The 12,217-nt window shown below is 36.8% G+C and overlaps 1 protein-coding gene across 2 annotated transcripts in view; it reads left to right on the top strand.

Moving 5' to 3' along the window:
• LOC134660816 (protein bric-a-brac 1-like) overlaps nt 1–12,217 on the top strand; it is a 243,152-nt gene that overhangs the window by 102,683 nt on the left and 128,252 nt on the right. The window lies entirely within an intron of this gene.

The following is a 12,217-nucleotide window of genomic DNA, read 5'->3' as shown; positions in this document are numbered from 1 at the left end:
ATATAGTTTTGTGGCTTTTGTGCAAAAATAGTTACTAATTTTTAATGCTGCGTTTTAGTCCTATAATATTCGTGATTTCTTTCTATCGAGCGAAAATTGTTTAATCAGGTTTCGAATAGATGAAGTTTGGTACCTAAACTTTCCTCAAGATTGCAATTAATTTTTTTGGCGACCGTATTATGAATATGATCTAAAAAAGCTCTACGAATTAAAATATATTTTATAAAATATCTTCAGTTCAACGTAGTTTTTTTTCGATAAGGAATGTTTTCAAGAAGACTGGTTCTGCTTACTACTAACTACTACCACGTATTACGGTTCAATTAGAACGATTGCGACTGATCACCATAGACCATTAATTACCCAGTGCATGTGTTGTTGGTTTTACATTTACATACAAATACACGATGTTTGAGCAGGATATGCGACCCGCAGCAACTTCTAAATACGAATTTCCTTGATGTATCTATGTTTTTAGTGAAACCGCGTTTTCCCTAGTTAAAACTAGCCTCTGTCTCAACTAAACTAACAGGCTAATCGGTTTGATGTCAGATGCACTTTTGATACACAATTAATGCTTGACAAGTTGGTAAAATATTTTTTTTTATACATATAAATGTTGTTTATTTCATTCAGAAAATCTTGATCGTTCTAGATTCCGTTTAACTGAAGTTGCAATCTTAAACATATAAAGACAATTTATTGTATTTGAGGACGTTATATTAAACATGTGTTCAATGCAGTAGCGAGTCGCGTACAATGACGTAATAAATATATTATACGGCTACCGTCCGTTTTCTCATCCAATATGAATAGCTTACCGTATTAGTACTCCCTTTAGATTAACAGCCGAATAGAAGCGCACTGTTGACATAAGTTATGTATGAGTGTTTGTCTGTCGGCCGAAGGTGGTCCCTCGCGCCCCACCTGAATCCATATTAATCATTAATGAAAATTGCAATACATATAACGCTAGTGTTTAAATATTTAAACGCGTAGTTTTCCTTCTAAGGTACCCGCCTCCGACAACGTAATGGGGGAACTGAATTATTTATACAGGTTTTATGTTTCGTCTCGCACCCCTCTTTTGATTTCATCTCAGAATGTTCCTTTCGGAAAAGAAACTTGTATGTTATGTGTTTTATACTAAATCGTTTTTAAGGCCGGTTTCAATATAGCGTACCTTTTTTTAACACGCTTTTATTAGGTCGACCTGTATGTAACTAATTATGTAATGGAATCCTGCAAGTTAAATTTGATCCACTTCCCGGTTTCCGATTGACCTGAAATTTTGCTTACACATGTAAGTCGGGTGACAATACAATATTATGGTACCATCGAGCTGATCTGATAATGGAGACAGGAGGTGGCCATTATTAGGTTGACCTGTATGTAACTAACTTGTAATGGAATCTTGCAAGTTAAATTTGATCCACTTCCCGGTTTTCGATTGAGCTGAAATTTTGCATACACATGTAAGTTGTCACCCGCAATGCAATATCATGGTACCATCGAGCTGATCTGATGATGGAGACAGGAGGTGGCCATAGGAACTCTGTGATGAAACAACGCAACCTAATTGTGTTAGGGGTTTTTAGAATTGTCTCGATGAGTATTAGTTGTCTGTCGTAAGAAAAGTACATTCAGCGTTAAAAGCGTGTACCAAAAATGAATATTTGCCAAAAACTTATTCTACGCGTAACTTTTCTCTACATTTGGTCTATACCAGCTAAGAAGCGCGTACTCGTACGCTCGTATAAAAAGCTAGTCTAAAGCCGCCCTAAATGTACATACGTAATGTAAGTAGCTTATATTTTTAACGATATTATTTGTTTGAAAGGCATACTGAACACAGTACTAGCAGTCGATTATGCGAATCCAAAGAGCGTTTTATGTGTAAATGATATTCCGCCATTTATTTTTCTACTTTCTCTTGAATCATTCTTAGGATAAGTAATTGATGGAACAAACAATTCAAATCAAACAATTTGCACATAGACGTAAACGATGAATGGACGCCGTTTTGCGGGTTTTTTACTTATAGGTATTATACAATTAACGATTATCATTAATTTATCGTGGTTAGGTAATCCAGATTAAGATTATTATTGGTCTAACAATACACAAAATTGTGCATTATCATAATACTGTTCATAATATTTGCAAACTAATTATCTAATTGTTATTGATGATTGATTCGATATTCAAGTCACTCATAATTGTGATAACCATAACATATTCATTTATGTAGGTAGATAAACGTAGGAAATTTTGACTGCAAACTGAATTATATCAATATATAAGTTATGGCACGCATAATATGTATAACTTTGTTTATATACGAGCCTCTTAGTTAACTTTTGTTATTTATCTCCTAGTCTGTATCTACTATCCTGAGGTAGTCTGGAAGAATTATAATAATACAATACCTAAAACAGAAGTTTGAAATAATCACCTAAATTTGCGAGTGCATAAGTTGCGTAAGCTCACCTAAATCTTACTGTTGCACCTAGCTTTCCGTTTTACTACTTTGGCCGCGGCAGCCTACCCTGTGTGGTTTCAAGTACGCCACCGGAATTTGTAGCACAATATCACAATCATGTACATATCCTTACATCACATCCTTCAACGCGTCAAACCAAAAAGCCTCTAAGTAAAATACGTTACGTAAACGTCCGTAGATAACTGGAACTGGACTCTATGGCATTCCTGAGGAGCCTTGACACGTATTGTTTCGGGTATTATATAAGTACATATAGTTTCCACACATCCTCTTCGTTAGGATATCCGTGGGTAATACAAAGGTATTGGAAAGCCAATTTCCTTTTATATAATAACTAATTGCTTGTTATAAATATAAAATTACGCCGGGAGTCTGCTTCTTAGCGATTTTACTTTAAGTGGTGCGTCTAATTATGGTATGCAGACGCATATATTCATAGCATGTTCATTATCTATATAATTACTCAACAACATACAGTTGCTCGGGGCACTTGCGCTGAAACCATTTTGTCTGACTCAATGTCTGTCCTTCGATGCATGTAGCCCATTCTGACTGTGCTGTGCTTAAAACTATCAACATCAGTTATGTTTTAAATTCTGTTTCAATTTTAATAATATGTAGACCATATTTATATTATTAATGCAAGGTATTTGGGCCATTTTATTTAAAGTGGTCCCCTACACCTTTTTTTCCAAAATTGGGATTTTTTATGTTATTTCTACTCAGAATCATGAGCTCTTTTGATCCTAATATGAGAAAAAAGTGTCCCAAGATTTCCATACATTTTTCGATCTTTCCATTCCGAAACCGCCATACCAAGTCTATGAAAAAATGGTAACGGAATGGGACACCTTTTTCTCCTATTAGGATAGAAAGAGCTCCTGATTCTGAGTAGAAATAACATATAAATTCACAAATTTAAAAAAAGTTTAGGGGACAACTTTAAATAAAATGTAAAGTCAAGACATCATTTTATTGAGATTTATATAGAAAAATAATAGACGCTTGCAAGTGGACACCTAAACAATAGGCAGGTCCCGTTAATTATCTGCATCAGCGGGAGCGTGCAGTGGGAGGCGGCCCCGCGCCCGCGCCAGCGCCCGCCCGCGGGGAGCCGAGTGCCGGGTTTGTCGAACAAATGCGCCTGATTAGCCCCGCTTTGTCTTGTAGTCCCCGACACCGCTCTATCGATAGTGATTCGAGTTGCGATTTTATCGAGTCTGGAGCTCGCATTTGATGCGGGGCGGCGACACAAAGCTTGTTGAAATTGCGAACTAATAATGCACTTGAAGATGTGGTGGTTTAGACCAGGGTTTATAATTTTTAGGGTTCGGTACCCAAAGGGTAAAAACGGGACCCTATTACTAAGACTCCGCTGTCCGTTCGTCCGTCCGTCCGTCCGTCTGTCACCAGGCTGTATCTCACGAACCATGATAGCTAGACAGTTGAAATTTTCACAGATGATGTATTTCTGTTGCCGCTATAACAACAAATACTAAAAACAGAATAAGATAAAGATTTAAGTGGGGCTCCCATACAACAAACGTGATTTTTGACCGAAGTTAAGCTACGTCGGGCGGGGTCAGTACTTGGATGGGTGACCGTTTTTTTGCTTGTTTTGCTCTATTTTTTGTTGATGGTGCGGAACCCTCCGTACGCGAGTCCGACTCGCACTTGGCCGGTTTTTTAAATTCACAGCCGATTGACCACACCTAATTATAGTCTATTGTAATAAAACGAGCAAACAAACATACAACGTATAAATATTTTATTTTCATATACCTATGATTATGATTTGTTTTAATGGATCTTATGGATGTGGTAGTGGGAACAAGAAAAGAAAGAAACAAATCATTATTGCGGAAATATTTATGTGGATATTCAACATTACATAAATGAGTTTATTTTTAAGGCAAGCAGATTCACGCCGTGGTGGTTTTAATAATAAAACAGGACAAGTGCGAGTCGGACTCTCCCACCGATTGTTCTGTACAAATTTAACTTCTGTTTTAATGTTTTACATATTTTTTAGATTTTTCCCTGTAGTTGTAGTGTAAGACGATATTACTGGTCAAATTTCATAGTTCTAGGTCAACGGGAAGTACCTACCCTATCAATTTTGATTCCCTTAAGTGTCTAAATATAAGTTTTTTCACAGCTTCAAGGGATTGTAGACCTGAGTATATGGTTTAAATTTCAACTCAATAGCTCCACGCGTTCACGAGATAAAGGGTCTTGACAGCCAGACGGACGGACGGACAACAAAGTGATGGGTATAAGGGTTCCGTTTTTTCTTTTTGAGGTAGAAAACTAGTAATAGAATCGTCTCCGGCATCCTTTTTAATATGGGAATAATATGTTGAGTGTATGCTTAATACCAATAAAAATCTATCTATCTAAACTCAGTATAATTATTATTTATTTATGTGATTAAAGAAAAACACTTTAGTTTAAAAGCCTGATGGTAAATCGAGTTGCAAAAGTCCCACTCTACGAATGAATTCCATTAAAGTGGTTATGGACTTTCGCAGCTGGGTGTACATTCTTTACGATAAATCTAAAGATCCCCTTTAGGCTTTATCGTGACATTTATTGGACTGACTACACTAATGTCGTCTAATCAGTGACATTTTGTCATTACCTGCACCGACTAGTACTCTGAAGTTTGGAATAGGTTTGTACATAAACTGTGCATCGATTAATTGGGGGTAGGTACCTGGGTACCGTAAAATGGGATGAGTAGGCGCAAAACAGACATTCAAACCTCGATAACATTTTATTTTTAAATATGCTAACTGAATGGTGTATAATAAGCAGGCATCGGAGTTTTTGTCGCATGGTAAGACTAATAGCAAGCTATGGAGTCGACATTTGCCATAAATGTAAACTCTTATTCATACTCATACTCATGATTAATTTTATTTAATATGAGAACAGATTACTAAATAGTTACTACGTATATAAGTTTAATTTATTAAACCTCATTTGTTGCAATAAATGTATGTTTCAATTGGGAGAGTTGTACTTCACAACTCAAGCACACTATAGTAGATTTTTCATAGTCATATTGTAAATCGTTGTATGGCTCTATCCATGCCAAAATTGCAGCTATTTCTGGGTTAGGCATAATAATTAATTATGGAATATTCCTCAACGTATTTACCACATACAGATATAAATAACTACTACGTTTGCAATCACCAGTGATTGACACATGACAAATACATGACATTAGGTCTTTCGCACCGATGTAGTTTGTATAGTTGTATGTTAAAATAGTTGAAGTTATGAATTCATAATGTAATAGAAAAATATTTTTTTATATAATTCGACTAAGATAATATACACGACCGACCGCTCTAAAGGCATTTTAAGATAAATTAAATAAATGAGTATGAGTATGAATAAGAGTTTACATTTATGGCAAATGTCGACTCCATAGCTTGCTATTAGTCTTACCATGCGATAAAAACTCCGATGCCTGATAATAAGTTTTCCGGACGTTTGTATTTTAGTTTTTATTTTATTTTGGGTAGTGCCATTTCATAACTTTGACGACAAACAGGAAAACCCACCTCGCCCCGTAGTCCCTCGTAATTAGGGTGAGATGGGTTTTCATACAAAGGTGATCTTGGAAGATTGTTGGATCGATTTTTTTTATTATGAGTTAATACTCATACAAATAATGTATTCCAATTTAAAATGGAGCTATAGATTACTATAGCTCCATTTTAAATTGGAATACATTATTTTTGTAGCAGTAGCCTTAAAAACCTTTCATCCCTTCTCTCCCCATTCATAACCCAACTCTCCCCGCGAACCCTACTCACCCCATTTTACGGTAATGCCGGCTTTAGATACCAAGGTATCACTTGCGCGTTCGGCTCCCTGCGCTGCCGTGCCGCCATAGTGCAGGCTGTGTGTATAGACAGGGTGGTGGAGATAACTATTTATAGTTGTCTTATTTATGTCTTTATATAAAACTATCTCTTCTTCTTTCTCGCGTTGTCCCGGCATTTTGCCATGGCTCATGGGAGCCTGGGGTCCGCTTGGCAACTAATCCCAGTAATTGGCGTGGGCACTAGTTTTTTACGAAAGCGACTGCCATCTGTCTTTCCAACCCAGAGGGTAAATTAGGCCCGTATTGGGATTAGTCCGGTTTCCTCACGATGTTTTCCTTCACCGAAAAGCGACTGGTAAATATCAAATGATATTTCGTACATAAGTTCCGAAAAACTCATTGGTACCTCCTCGCCCTCCTCCTCCTCCCCCTCGCGACCTCCGGATTGCAAGTCGCACGCTCTTATGGCTCCTCTACACGATGGGCCAACGCCGGCCACTCCAAGGGACGCAGCCATGCGGTAGAATGAGATAGCAATATCACTTGCTCCCTCTAACGCATAAATGCGTCCCTTGGAGTGGCCGGCGTTGGCCCATCGTGTAGAAGAGCCATTACCGCTAGGCCACCAGCGCTTTGGCGTTAACTATTTATAGTTTTCTTATTTATGTCTTTATATAAAACTATATCTCTGTGTTCGTTAAATAAACTAGATTTAAACTTACTTAGGCACGAAAAAAATAAGAACTGTTCAAGGGATTATACAAATGAAATAACCAGGTTTTTTCTGGCGCAAGCTCGGTCTTAATTTAAAACAAACAGCAAACATTTCAACATTTCTTTCGTTTTTGCATCGCAGGTTATATTTAGGTAAATATGTTGTGAGTTCATGTCATTATTATAATTTTTTGCTGAAAGATTTTTTCGTAATTAATTACTAATGAAGGATCAGAAAATAATGCTCGCTTTTCATTAGTAATCTGCGAGATCGAGCTTTGCTCGAAAAATATATAACGCTCAAAAATGCGCATTTTCCGAGACATAAGACCTAGCTAGATAGATTTTTCGCCCCCAAATACCTCTATATAGCAAAGTTCATTGAAATCGTTAGAGCCGTTTTCGGGATCCCCGAAATATATAAATACTTATACAAGAATTACTCGTTTAAAGGTACAAGATACGACACGTATTTAATAGTATTTTATGCAACCGTTGTTTAAGAGAGGTCAAAAAAGGCGAGTGGCGTGAGTAACAATTTGAGGCGAAGCCGAAAATTGTTAATAAAGACGCCGCGAGTATTTTTTGACTCAGTTAAACAACGTTGCATACAATACTTTTTCTACGACAAAGCACTTACTTTGAAATAAAATTGTAAATATAACAAATATTTTTAATTCAAGAAGTAGCAAAAATTGAGGGTACGAGCGGGAAAAGAACGAATGAATGAATGAAATTAAAAAAAACATGTCTATGGTTCAATTATTTGTCAGAGATGACATTTAAAATAAGGTTGGCAACACTGTATTTCATTCAATATTTTTTAAGTGGTCATTACACGAAGTATCGTAAAATCGCCAAAAAGATACTGCGTAGATGCACAAATTCTTTTTTTTGGGGAACAGACTAAAGACTTGTCTTGACAACTATAAGGTAGGGTTTTAAAGGTGTGTGCACGACCCTTTAAATGACAAATAAAAGGCTTTGATCTCGGACTGTCTAGAACACAAAATTACTAGTGTAATATTTTGCCTATATCTCTTTTAGTCTACATCGCAAACGGTCTAGAACACAAAATGACCACATATAGGTAGGTTAGGTTCGTTAGGTATCTTCAAATGGCCGAAGGCCAAACCGCACAGAAATAGGAGCCCCGCGGCAGCGGGGCTCCGTCGATATCGCTAACGTAAAGATAAACCGACGAAATGTAGGTAAATAAAGGTCTAAATAATTGTAGTCATTTTGTGTTCTAGACCGTTTGCGATGTAGACTAAAAGGGATATAGGCAAAATATTACACTAGTCATTTTGTGTTCTAGACAGTCCGAGACCAACCCAATAAAAGTACGGGAGTAGAAAAAAAGTTTTAAAAAGTTTGGAACACGTTAAATAATGGAATTTGTATGCAACATTGCAGTCCCGAAATCAAGACTGCAATGTTTTTAACTTTTTAATTTTTTGAATGACCATAAACCACTTCGCGACCTATTTTTTAACCGGCAATGTCGACTTTGCCGTCCATTTTTGAGAAATTTTATTTATAATTCAATTCACATAATTAACTCAAATAACACGAATCACAATACGAGTAGGTATGTAACTAAAATGTGTCATTGGTTTATAATAACTTTATAAATATATGAATGAGTTTTACGTGAATGTCACCGTAGCCCGTAGCTCCGTAGCTCGCTACGAGAGTTGTAGCCTGCGTGATACACGCCCGTAGACAATTTCAATCATGTAGTCGACACTCCGCCTGACATGTGATGTTGTTAGGGGCTATCCGAGCGTTCTCCTGCCGTTTTATACACCCACTGCCGTATTCGAACTTCAAGATATTCACAAAAGACGACACGTACTAGATCCATTCTAGATACGTTATAGTTTAGATTTCAACTAGTTCTCTTTTGCAGCGCAATTCGGGCAACCAATGTCGCTTTTACGTTATATAGAGTTAGATATCTATTAGATGTGAATTGGATCTCTAAGTCATATCCTGTGGAAATCGTTCAAGAGTATCTCCAGAATCGCGCAAATGTCAAATTTGACAGGTTAGATCTTAAACATATCGTTATCGTATCGTGGTGATGTCGAAAAGATATCTAATAGATGTCTATTTCAAAATCCGAATCGGGCCCCCACTGACTTCGTTCAACTTTGCTAAAGGAAAATAATCTTTAATAAAAAAACTACTGACTACACAAAACAATCTAACGTGCCATCATGTTATAGTCTTCATTAGCAGTTCCACTTTACCAAATTGTGTTTTCCGGAGCAAATGTTTAAAACAAAAAAAAAATACCAACACACATAGGTGCATCTATATTAAAAACCGAGGTTCCCTCAATTTTTACAGGATCTCGCTATCGTTAAGTACATATAATTTTAAGCGAGATAAATACTTTTACAAATTGAATCAGCAGTCTTGCAGAAATAAAAAATATCCCTAGAGTACCTTCGTTTTGAAGTCGGTTAAAAACCGAATATATAGCCGTCTTAAATTATGTAATATCTGGGAGACCGAGCTTTGCTCGGAAAACATATAAAAACTCGAAAATGCACGTTTTCCCAGAGATAAAACATAGCTAGATGGATTTTTCGCCCCCAAAAACCCCCATATAGCAAATTTAATCGAAATCGTTAGAGCCGTTCCCGAGATCCCCGAAATATATATAGATATAAATAAATAAATATATAAATAAATAGATATACAATAATTGCTCGTTTAAAGGTATTAGATAGATAACATGTTTTTTTTTTCAATAGCGAGGTATAATTTAGTTAAGTAGGTTAAAGAATTCTAATACAAATCTTTTTCGTCGTGAATTGTATTAAAATTTTATTCCGAGCACCTATGAGTTTTCGTTAAAGTGTGCCCAGGGGCGTATTTACCCTAGGGCCAAGGGGGCCATGGCCCGGGGCGGCAGGCCGCAGGGGGGCGGCGAAGCCGCCCCCTCGCGGCTCGGCTTTTTCTGGGCGCCTTTTATATTCAAACTTAGCTATATTTTTTATTATATTTTAATTGACATTTAAATTAATAAACAAACGAATGCTTCAAACCCCACCAATTGCTTAAAATATCTACCAACAAGTACCTAAATTAAGCAACGTTTTCGTTCAAGAAGTATTAGTACGGCGTGATCAGTTGTTAGCCGAGTCATAGAGAAATAAAGACAAGAGTGCTCACTCCATACATCAATTCAGACTATTAATTTCAGTGTCTACATCTAGCATCGAGTAGCGGAACTATCAGTACTGCTACTTGACAATAGATGTAGCACCGACCGGAAAGTCTTATGCTGTTGAGATAAGACTTTCCGGTCGGTGCTACATCTATTGTCAAGCAGCAGTACTGATAGTTCCGCTACTCGATGCTAATAGTCTTTTTGGTACTAAAACTGATGTATGGAGTGAGGACTCTATGTATTTTTTTTTCTCTATGGCCGAGTTGAGGAAGCGCAAAACGTCATTCGGCATAGTGACGACCAATTTTGTCTTCTTAGGTAAGTAAATTAGACACAATGTCTGAGGCAGAAGTTAGAAGGAATGCTGTAAACCTTCAAACAATATACCCGTTAAATCTCGCGGTAGACCTACAATTATTAAAACATTTTTTGACCGCTTACGAAAATAAAATGAGCTTAAGGCAACTATAAACTTACTCATAAAAAATAAGGGCGTTAAAGAAGCATTCCCATATGTAGAAATTGCGTTGCGCATTTTTCTTTGCACCGCAGTGACTAATTGCAGTGCAGAACGATCATTTTCTGCACTCAAAAGAATAAAAAAATATCTACGTTCCACTATCAGCGAAGAGCGCCTGAATAGCTTAGCTCTTCTTAAAATAGAAGCTGAGCTGACAAACGTTTTAAATTACGACAGCGTCATTGATGATTTTGTCAACCAATTTGTACATTTTGTACATAGTAAAACAATGTACATACCTAGTAACGGCACCAGTCATGGGACATTTAACCTTTTCGACGCCGCGTCAAACACAAAAGCTGTCTCTCAGACGCCACGTCACCGAAGTGTCAAAACTGAAATTGAACTTTACGCATATGTACTTAGGTCTATGTTGCTCTGTGGTATATGACCGATAATACGTCTTTGGCGTAGGACCTGCGGTGCGTATATATCGGTCATTGGCGTCCAAAAGGTTAAGAGGAAATTTGGAGTAGGTATTTGTGATATTTCCCTGATACATGTAAAAATTCTACCGCTTAGCGTGTTAAAAGATGAATGTCCTATCCTTCTTTCACGTTTCAGGTGTACCTATTGTATCAAAGATACTGCAATTAGTTTCCACATAATTAACAAATTAAAAAAACTATGTTTTATTTCTCCAGTCATGGACACCAAAGCTCCAGTAATGGAACCCCGGTAATGGACGTGGATCCAGTAATGGGCCCCCTATAATGGACATACCATACTTATCAGTATAAGATATTGGAATAGGGAATAAGTTTTTGGCAAAAAACTAGTTATTCATAATTTTTAGTATAAGCTTTTATGTAAGAATGTATTTTTCCTTCCACAGCCAACTAATACTCATCGAGACAATTCTAACAAACCCAAACACAATTAGGTTGCGTTTATCACAGATTTCCCATGGCCACCTCCTGTCTCCATCATGAGATCAGGTTCATGTTATCATACTCGTATTGCGTTGTCATCCGATTTGCATACGTATCCAAAATTTCAACTCAATCGGAAATCAGAAAGTGGCACTAATTCAACTTCCAAGATTTGAACCACACTAACTAACATACAAACTATAACATATATGGCCAGTCAAATAAAATTTTGTAAAAACGATATTAATTTATCCGAAGTCCGAGGAGACCTCCTGACATAGTTCGTAAGTAACTACATTACACTTCTGTATTGTTTAAACATGAAATTACGCCATGGCAAGCATCATTATGTAAATTGTCCCATCATAGGAGGTATGCAGTTTTACAGCTCCTATAATGGGATTGGGCAAAATACCACTATTTTTTATACATCTCTAGAGTCACAACATAGTGTGTTGTATACCTTATGTCATGGTATATGTAATTAACAAAACACATTCTAGTTTACACCAAGTAATAATTAATTACAATTGAATATATGAACTCAACTTTCTTAGCGAAGTTGTTAAGAATTCTTACTGGT

The sequence above is a fragment of the Cydia amplana genome, chromosome Z (assembly GCF_948474715.1).
Source record: "Cydia amplana chromosome Z, ilCydAmpl1.1, whole genome shotgun sequence".
Lineage (NCBI taxonomy): Eukaryota > Metazoa > Arthropoda > Insecta > Lepidoptera > Tortricidae > Cydia > Cydia amplana.
Note: the sequence above shows the minus strand (reverse complement) of the source record. Positions and strands in the feature narration are given on the sequence as shown.